The 10,335-nt window shown below is 38.8% G+C and overlaps 1 protein-coding gene across 2 annotated transcripts in view; it reads right to left on the bottom strand.

Annotated features, from left to right (window-relative positions):
- The window catches only part of TSPAN9 (tetraspanin 9), a 178,070-nt gene that overhangs the window by 159,142 nt on the left and 8,593 nt on the right, over window positions 1-10,335 (bottom strand). For both annotated transcript variants that reach the window (XM_017830113.1, XM_017830112.1), the window contains exon 2: window positions 8,454-8,498. The gene's annotated coding sequence lies outside the window, so the exon portion shown is untranslated. The remainder of the gene's footprint in view (window positions 1-8,453; window positions 8,499-10,335) is intronic.

The raw sequence follows: 10,335 nt of genomic DNA, 5'->3' as shown, positions 1-10,335 counted from the left end.
TAAGCATCTTGGGAGACTACCAAATTAAAAGATCGGACAGCATTTATAATATATATTTTCATTTTTAAGTATTTCATATGTTTGTTCTAATTGGGTATCCATGGACTTAGGATAATGCAAATAAAAGTGCCTAGAAGTGAATTAACAGATGTTATTTTGAAACAAGGGTACACAAACAGATCTGCAGCTTTCTGTGAATCGAGTGGAACAAAGAGCAGACAAAGTCACTGTGCTATTTTAACCTATACCAGTGTTGAAAATTAGCTTTTTCTCTCTCTTTACAAACCCTCCCTTAAAAAAAATATTCCATGCCCAAACTACTTTATTTCTTTCTATATTCATCTCGTATTTTCTCATTCATCAAAGGTTAATCAGCCTCATTTAATATATTTCAAATTGGGAGCTCAGGATGCTTTAACAAACAGGAATTTGTCTGAGCTTGGCTGGATTCCCTCAACTGCACACTCATCCACCAGTTGTAGATGACTGGTACTAGCCAACTGTAAACCACTGTTCCTGAACAAGTAACAATTGTTAAAAAAAAATTAGAGTTTAGGCTATGTATTGTTCTGTGCTGCTATCAAAGGAAGCACTCGCATGAAAATACAAAAGCAGGAAACAGTAAAAAAGTGCATTCTGTGGCACCAGCTCTTTGCCAGCTTAAGTCTTCATTGCACAGTGTATCACACCAATAAATAAAAGGTGCACTGTGAGCAGCTTTAAAGCAAAAACAAACAACAGAAGAACAAAACAAAAATCAAACCAACCAAACAGCCACCTCCCTCAGCAAAAAAAAAAAAAAAAAAAAAAACAACCAGCAGACTGAAGACTAAAGCAGTAAACAATTGTGACAAGTAAAAAATCTTCACAAAGGTCAGTGTTGTCCCTAAGATTTTTATTTCAGCCATTAGCTTTGAAAGCCAGACATATACAAATGTCAGTAAATGCAAAGGGCAAAAATTAGTACTCTTATACAGCCATACTCACTGGTTTTCCAGAAATTATCCTTTTTTTTTTAATTAAGTAACAAGATTATAATAATAAATTACAAGGAAGGTTTCCAGCCTACTGATTTACTTATTAAAAACTGCAAAATATCAATATTCAATTTACTCCTGGAATCCTCCTCCCATCTTGCATGTCCCTGGAATGACCCAAACAACACTAACTGTAATAGGTGTGGTCAGACAAAGACCACACTTGAGATTTTTCTGTGTGAGGCACCCAATGCAAAAATCAGCTCTTAGTACATCTTTACTTTCTAGCAGGTGAACAGAACTTAAAATCACAAGCCACAAGAAAAAAACAAACACGTTTAATAATACACATTTTAAGAAATGCCACTCACAATATTGTAAGTTGAAATTGTATAGTAACTTACAACACTGTAAGTTTGATGTTAATTGTAAAAAATTAACATCAAAACAGTGAAAAAAACATACATGTCACAAAACACAGCCTTCATTCATTTCTTCTTGACTGTTTCTATATTCTTTTTAATATGAACAAGACATGTAAGAAACAAGTAGGTAATGCTGTTAGAGAAGCACATAACACTTAAATTAGATACATAAACACTTTTTAGGGTAAAAGTAGATCTCCAGAGACAATATAAACTAATTGCTAGACTTCACATTTTTTTAAGTATGCTTATAAAAAAGTAAATACATTTTAAAATCAAAACCACTTTAAAAAAACGGTGGCTAAAACTACTTAGTTTTCTGTTTTCACCTTAAATAGCACAAACACTTTAAAATGTTTACAAAAATTATTATGACAAGAATATATGCATCATGATATGAGTTCTGCTGAGTAACTGATATTAGCATCCCTATTTTCAGCAGTGTTACGTGACAAATCCATCATCCTTTAGCTTGCTTAGGCTGAGAACAATCCAAAATAACTACAGTGTCAACATTGTGTGTAAACACTCATGTCAGAGACAGAGACCCTTGCAAAGTCTGACTGTGCTTTAAGCTTACTTTCTTCCCAAATTCAACCTAATTTTTCTATGAGGATGAGTTTGTGCTTTCGTAACAGCTCCACACAAATCTGTGTTATCTGTCCTGCTCAGAGTAACAGACATCAAATTCCATTTCTGTCCTTAGCCATGCATGGCTCACTCTCCATGCCCACAGCATCTCCTGTCATCCTTACCACCGCTAGCAATGTACAGTCAAGCCTGATTTAATGTGCTTCCCTGAAACAGAAGGCAAAAATAAACACAAGGCGGCAAACCAAATGCTAACAACCTTGGGTTCAAATTTTACCCATCTTGCATAGCATCAAAGAGGTCACCTCAAAATGTTTACCTGCTTTACCTCCTCTCAGTCCACGTGACAGGCTTTTGTCAGTTCGTGTGTCTTTCAGTTTCCATTTGACTTTATTGCCTGGCTTTGTTACTGAATAACTTATCAAACCCCAAAAAGGTTTTATCAACCCTCAATTCAATCAGATAATTGAATCGGGGAAGGTTCTGGGATTTGCTTGATGCAGACCACTTGGAAAAGAAGTTTCCTGATGAGCTACTTCAGGGAATGTGTGCATGATCCTCTGAAACCCACTATTGAGGGCAAATTAGAGGAAATACAATAGGCTTTCCATCTCTCACATCCTGCACTCTATATAGCAATAGCGCGTTTGTGCCATACTTTTTCCACTAATAATACTGCTTTGTGTTACCTGTTTTCAGATCTTGCACACTAAACCCTAGCTAACCGACTATTTGTTTCCTAACTCCCTTATTTTCCTACTTAAACATTCCTGGAGTGATGACTTTAAAACAGGAAACATTACTAGGTCAATTAATCTCCATGTCAGCCTGAGGGCAATACAGAGGCAGGCAGTGAAGGAACTGGCAGGATGGCAAATACAAAGCAGCTGAGTAGCACAGTTTAGTCAAGAACAGCACAGGGCTGAGCACAAGCTAACAGACTCTCAGTACTGCCACTATAGGAACACACAAAGGAAGAGTGATTAATAAGCTTGATAAAAGGGAAAGAAAGAGGATTAACATCTACTTTCGATACCTACATATATCCCCAACATTTTTTTCAAAAGCACCAAACTGTCAGCCCAAGCAATGGGCTCAGCGATAGCCTTGGCAGTGACTTCTAAATCCATAATGATACACTATACAAGAAGTGTCCAGTGTATCAGGAACGTACTTCTGTGCCTCTGCTAGGGGGAAACTCACCCGCCCGAGGGGCACGCAGTTGCCAGAAAATCTGCAGCAACTGAACCGAAGTGCCAAGAAACACATTAATTAGGAGCAATTTGATATTGGCTCTACAGAGGGATGGAAAGTTTAACATTTTTTCCTCACTGCCATCTCTAACCTCTGTGATACCACAAATGCTTCTGCTCACTGACAGAAGTATCCCTTTTCAAATGATGGGGAGGAGATGAGGGCTACTAGCATGGAAAGTAGTGCAGCTCCTGAAATTCCCACCTACACCCACATGAAGCTACAGATTTCTCTCCTACACTGAAAGAGACCATTCAGGGATTACAAGAGCAACAATTTTATGCAAAAGAAAAAAAAGAAAGAACCCACTGACAGTGAAAGTTTTGATACTCTAGTTAGTTCACTTTCTTGGTTCCTTAAAACAAACCCACCTGACCATCCATAGACTCTCTGAAGCTGAGCTACACAAGTGTAATATACCAGGCAGAAATTAATAGTTGGGTAAACGACTTAAATACAGCAGCCAATAAATCAGAAATCAAAGTGGATTTGAATTTAGTATACAGAGAGCCTCTAGTAGAAAATGTTAAAGGTCTGATAGTAGGAAAAATGAAAACTACTGCTTTAAGAAATTGAATTTAGGTCACAGCTGCCCAATAGGCTATCATATGAACATATACACATCACTATTAAAAGTGAGGGGTTTTAATTTCATCACGGAGTGCAGACAATATGCTGCATGTAACAAAACAGGTACCACAGACCAGGTCAGACCAAAGAGACAGACTCCGCAACTGCTTTCAGAGGCTGCCACACTCAAGAACAGCTTTATGGAAGGCAGCTGCAGATCACAGCTCTGTGGGAGCTTGGTATCAAGCAATAGAGACAACAAGCCAAGGAAGAGCAGAAAATTGTGCTCCATCGGTGATCACATTCCTCCATGCCTTCTCTCATGTGATAAGCAAGTAAGAAACAGCCTCACCCTATCATTCATAAGAAGATTTGGTTACATGTCACTAAGGACTCAGGTGAAAATCTTTCTCTTTGTTAAAAAACTTTAATAAAAATCCACCTTTGGGAGAGGGCCACAAATCTGATATTCCAAGGGAGCAGAATAAGAAAACATGTTAATTAATGATGGGGACAAACATTCCAGGTTCAAGCAACCTGAGAAGAGCCAGCGATTAATTCAGCAGTATCTCTGGGACAAATAATTTTCCTTTCCCCGTAACTAATTTATCTTTTACCAGTAGGGCGCTCTCATATATGGGAATTTAAGTTTATGGGACATTAAAATTCAGCTATATCATATTACTTAGTAACTTACAGGACAGGATCATTTACAATTCTGCCTCAAGACCTCAGAATCCAGTTTAAAACGGAGATTCTGTTTTAAACAGAGACTCTGCAAACAAAATTACCCTGACCTGGCCAAAGGCCAACCCCAAGACCACTGCAACTTTCTTTTCCTCAGGCTACCTTAGCACAACTTCCAAAAATGTTCCTGAAGATGTGATCTAATATTATCCATTTAATTGGACAAGTTTATACTTATGACAAAGAACAGAGACTGCTGCCAAGAAGTCATTCAAATCAGATACGAACAAGGTGTTGGTCCAACTGTGGACACCCCAGCACACTTCACACATTTTTACAAATATGCACCTTTGGCACAACGGGTCACCAAGTTATTTCTGTGACTGTAAGACAGCAAAATAAGTTAACAAAATTTCTTCTCATACTTCTCTTTTTCATCTTGCTTGTCTGATCTCATTTTGAATAAAACTTTACAGCTTGTATTTGTACAGTACTTCCCAGGCCCTCCTCTCTGCGCCTCATTCTGCTGGGTGCAGTATAATGAACTTGGGAGCAATGACCCTGCTCACAGTCCAAAACAAAGTACACAAATGAAAAGCAGCCCTGCCCCAGTGAGGTGCCCAGGGTCACCCCAGAAGATTTCACAGTCCACCACATGGGTAAGGCATAGCGCCAACTTGTTCCCATATGACAACACCTTAAAAATTTAAAACCCATTATTTAATACACTGTGTATGTTAAAATGTCCATCTTATCTAGAGTGGCTGCCTACCAAAAACATACCATCACAAAGCATCTCACAAACTGAAGACCACCTCCACTACTCAATCTAGGCCTGAGTTCTCTACTGAGCAGTCTCCTACAATAGCTTTTGTAATACACTGTATTTAATTCTGAGTGATGAATAGCAGTATTTCACTAAACTTCAACACCACACACTAGCAAGGTATTTAATCACTTTATTTTAACAACAATTTATTGTTCAGTTTCTAGAAATTCAAGTCTGGCAAGCTTTTTAATATGACTGAGAATGTTCTACAGAAAGCAAAAAGCACATTTCCCGTTCTGTTCAGCATGCCCAAGTCCTATCTTCTTTGCAGAAACGGACAACTTTGAAAAGAAAATCCTTGAATTAATGTAAAAGAGTATCTGAAATCTAGTAGCTAACACTGATCAGCAAGGTAAAGAAAGTGAGGTAATTTCTAAAGCACCGTTAGAGATGGGATGTTAATTTTTCAATCTGCTGTGAAACTGATTTCAGGAACATAATGGAAAGAGGAAACAATTGCATATTACCAACAATGCAAAAAAATGTTTGAAATATCCTATTTATCTTCCCTCTCTAAGGGATGTGGACTCTTTTGTACTCCTTGATGATGTGAATCACAGATCGGCATTCTGGGAATCAAGCCTATTCCCATTTACCAGTGTAATATGATCATTTAGCATAATTAACATACGATATTTCATTACTGCCATGGATTTGGACCAGATCTGAAATGTAAATATTTATCAAACTGTACATCCTAGTGCCCAGTGCTATACAATGGTGTAACTTAAGACACTCACTTGATTTGCTTTCTCTTCTGGGGACAGAGTTAAGGCTGCTTTGGGAATTCTCACTTTCATAACATAAGGCAGTTTAAACATTATAGATAATGTTACATTAATTTCTGCAGTATCAAATTTTAAAGGTGTGGAAACAAAATGAAAGAGCTCACAGTACAGCAATAATTTCAAGTGGCACAAGCATGAACAGAAAGAAAACTCCTGGAACAAATAACAACCATTTCAATCTTCCCCAGCTATCTTTTCCCTAGTGTACTCCAACACCCAGCTTTCCCAGGACACAGGAATCAACAGAGCACCATTCTGTATGATTCAGAGCATGGCACACATGCAAAAAGTAGTCAAAAAACTCATTGCAAGATGTAAATACACAGCAGCCTTAAGCAGAGACATTTTATGACTAAGCCAAGACTCTTTATAACAATCTTAAATTCTACAGCATGAAATTTCATAGGTTCTTTATCTTACATACTAAAACATTGTGTCTCATCTACTACAAATACAGATGTTACCTGCATCGATGCCTAACACCCCCAACTATCTCTTCATTCTTTGTCTTGCCACAGAAATACCTGGAAGCTATTCATGTCTGTGCTGGTTTTGGCTGGGGTAGAAGTAGTTTTCTTCACAGTGGCTGGAATGGGGCTATGTTTGGATTTGTGCTGAACATAGGGTTGATAATACAGAGATGTTTTTGTTATTGCTGAGCAGCCCTTACACAGAGTCAAGGCCTTTTTTGCTTTTTGTGTGACCATGCTGGCAAGTTGGGGGTAGATGGGAAACTGGGAGGAGACAGGGCTGGGACAGGTGACCCAAACAGACCAAAGGGATATTCCAGACCATATGGCATCATGTTCAGTAAATAAAGGGGGAGGAAGAAAAAGGAAAGCGGGGGACACTTGAAGTGATGGTGTTTGTCTTCCCAAGGCACCTTGACGGGGACTTGCTCTCCTGTAGATGGCTGAACTCCTGCCTGCCTGTGGAAAGCAGTGAATTAATTCCTTGCTTTGCCTGCATGCGTGTCTTTTGCTTTCCCTATTAAACTGTATTTATCTCAACCCACAAATTTTCCAGCTTTTACCCTTCCAATTCTCTCTCCAATCTCGCAGGTGGGGGGACGAGTGAGCAGCTTGGCTGCTGACTGGGGTTAAATCACAGTCATGTCCTATATCAAATGTATAGATTTTAAGCTAGTTGTATACCTCATATTAATGCATCTTATTATTAATTTTTCTCTTGGAAACACACGGATCCTACAAGTGAATTTTTCCAGAGCAGTTAGACAACAGAACTATTGCCTTGACACTGAAAGTGTCACACTGAAAAATCCCTCCCAGTATATTTCTCAGTTCTCCCTTCCATAAACAGCATCCCAAGGTTGATGCATCTTTGCCATGTGCCCAGGACTGAGCCATTGTGTGGCATCACCTGTAATGATGATTTACACAGGTGTAAAGGAAAGCTTCAGCATTCCTTTATATTAGCCTCACCTAACATATTCCTACCTCTTTCAAATTGCAAGGAGATTCTTTTCCTTCACAGACCATAATCTTCTTTCATTCATCCCAAAATGTACAAAAATAGATGTTCTTTGCCTGTTCTTTCTTTACAAGTTTTACATAGCAGCACAGAAGTATGAAATAGTTCTTGGCAAGCCAAGTGCAAGAGTGGACTATTATCTCTCTGTTGCTATTACTGCTTGGACTTACCAACCTGCACTCCTTGCAGCCTTTGGCAGAACACATGACATTCAGCAGAGAGGTAGCTCACACTTTTTCTTTTCCTAAAGGAGTAAAACTTGCTTCTACTATGTCAGAAACATAATGAAAAGTTACTTCTAGCCAAGGCTAAATCCATTTAGAACACAGGGAATGTAAAAACACAAAGCAGTGGGCCTGCAGCTGTACTAAGACAACTAACCCCAGGGTAGCAGTGGGTTCCTCCACGATAAGTCTATTTTTCCAACCTTTTATAGAATAGGGTGTTAATAGAATTATTCTTGCACAAAAGGTTAAAACTTAGATGGACTAATGAAAGTGCTATCAGTTTGAACCCTGTTTTGTTCTTCCCTGCTTCCTTTCCCAAAAAACGTCACTGGTAAGAAAAGAGAGGAAGAAGAATATTTGCATATAATGAAGAGAATTACTGTCCTCCTCTGCTACACTTCCTTTGGTACTTAGAGCAGCATTTGGAGACAACCCCAACAACAGCCATGTTAGTGTGGACTCTCTCAGCACTTGAGAGATTACAATAACGGATTACAAGAAAGTTTCCTAAGGGCTTAGTGTTGGACCAACTCATCTACCCTTAATGTCAATGTGAGCAGTACGAAAGACAAGGTTGACTGACTCCAAGTATCCTTCACAGAGATCTTACTTACTTGAGGTAATTCGATGTAAGCCAATGAAAAAGTCACAGATCAAACCTGGAGAGAAGAAGAACAAAATTAACTTTTTTGCCTTTTGAACCCATTTCCCACTACAAATGTAATTAGCTTAGGAGGACAAAAAGAAGAGATTAAGGGAGGGGAAAAAAAAAACAAACCCAAACAAAAACCAGGAAAAGGTATGTCAAATTCCACCTGCTTCTGAACAGAAGCAGTAAGTCTAAACACTGGTCTCCAGGGCATAATATACTGATTTCATCTGGACTTGAATTTAAATAATAGCAATTAGCAAAATATTAAAACAGATTTACAGAAACTAAAGGGAAAACAGAGACCATGGGGAAAAGCAAAAGTTGTGTGTCAATTAAGTCAGAAATACTAGTCAGAAAAATTCAGTGCTTCTACCCCTTTGTACTTAGGTCCCCCATTATCACCATGACACCTGATGACCTGCCTACAGCAGAAAAAAAAAACAGAAATTAAGCAAGACCTTTCCTGATGAACCATGCTACACTAACCCCACTTTCTGACTGGTCTCACCTTTGCTTGTGGTAAAACAAAATGGAATGAAACTCACACAAATCCACACCATGTAAAAGCACCCCACCTTCTCCAATTCATACTGGAACTTTTAGGGCTGTAACAACACTATCCCAATGTCAGAAGGGTGCTACAAAAATAGCAAACGGACCAGAGTGAGACTAAGACTTCCTCCAGCCACATGGAAAAGACACAGAACAGTACCATCTCCAGTGTTTAAAAGCCCATCAAAATTATTGCAGCTGCATACAAAAAAAAGTACAGACTGATCATTTTAAAAAGAATTGTGATTATTCACTAAACTCTGCCACCAGAAATGTTTCCATTATTCCACTGTTGTTGATTTTTAAATAAATGCTTTCCCTTGGCCTGCTTCACTGTACCAAGTAAGATAATGAAACACTGTTGTTGATTTCACAGTGTATTTACTTACCTGCTTGAGCATATGGACACCTAAACATAACATACAAATCAGCTCTATATACCTCATAGGCTCATCACTCATGTCAGGCTCTATGTCAAGCACACTCAGAAATCCACCCAACCTAAATAGCTCCCAAAAGACAGAAATGACAACAATTTCAGCCACTGAACTACTCATACAGAAGTCAAATGTTGCTCAGCAATAAATAAAAACTGGAAAAAAAAATTGAGAATTAAATAATCCAAGTTTCCCACAGTTCCACTCATAAATATTGGCTAGTTAGTCAAACTGATGTCACACACAGTATGCTGTCAACCACATTTAGAGATGAACTCCATTTACCACTGATGTAAGACTGTTACGAACACAGCACGATCTGTAGCAAATGGTCTGAGAGAAGTACTTCAAGTCATGTAATCCAGTGACAGACAGCAGTCCTAGCCACATCAGAGATACACTGCTTGGCTTGACAAAACCAGGTCTATGCAGTAAAATTAAGAAAGGAAAATTAAATACTTGCAAGAAAACCGCTGGAGGAAAGAGGTCTTGCTGTTAACATTGACAACAAACTCAAAGAAACAAGAACCTTCTGACAGACCAGAACCAGTAAAATGAAAATTCACAGGCAGATGAACTGAAGAGCTCAGTTCATGCCCCCCCAAGACTCAGCACAGGCATCAGGTAGGTACAAGGTTGTTGCTGTTGGAACAGCCACTCTGCACATCCTTCAGAAATTTGCATTTTTCACCATGGTGTCTACATGAGCAGGGAACTGTACTCAGCAGCCAGGCAACCTCTCCAATTCACAGTTCACAGCTGAGGGAAGGAAGGAGACAGGTCTACCTTTCAAAGCATAAGTCCTACAATATGAGAGCTAGCAAAACCCAGAAGAAAATGTAGATCTTTTCTCCT

This window comes from Lepidothrix coronata, unplaced genomic scaffold (genome assembly GCF_001604755.1).
Source record: "Lepidothrix coronata isolate B3197 unplaced genomic scaffold, Lepidothrix_coronata-1.0 Scaffold174, whole genome shotgun sequence".
Taxonomy (NCBI): domain Eukaryota; kingdom Metazoa; phylum Chordata; class Aves; order Passeriformes; family Pipridae; genus Lepidothrix; species Lepidothrix coronata.
Note: the sequence above shows the minus strand (reverse complement) of the source record. Positions and strands in the feature narration are given on the sequence as shown.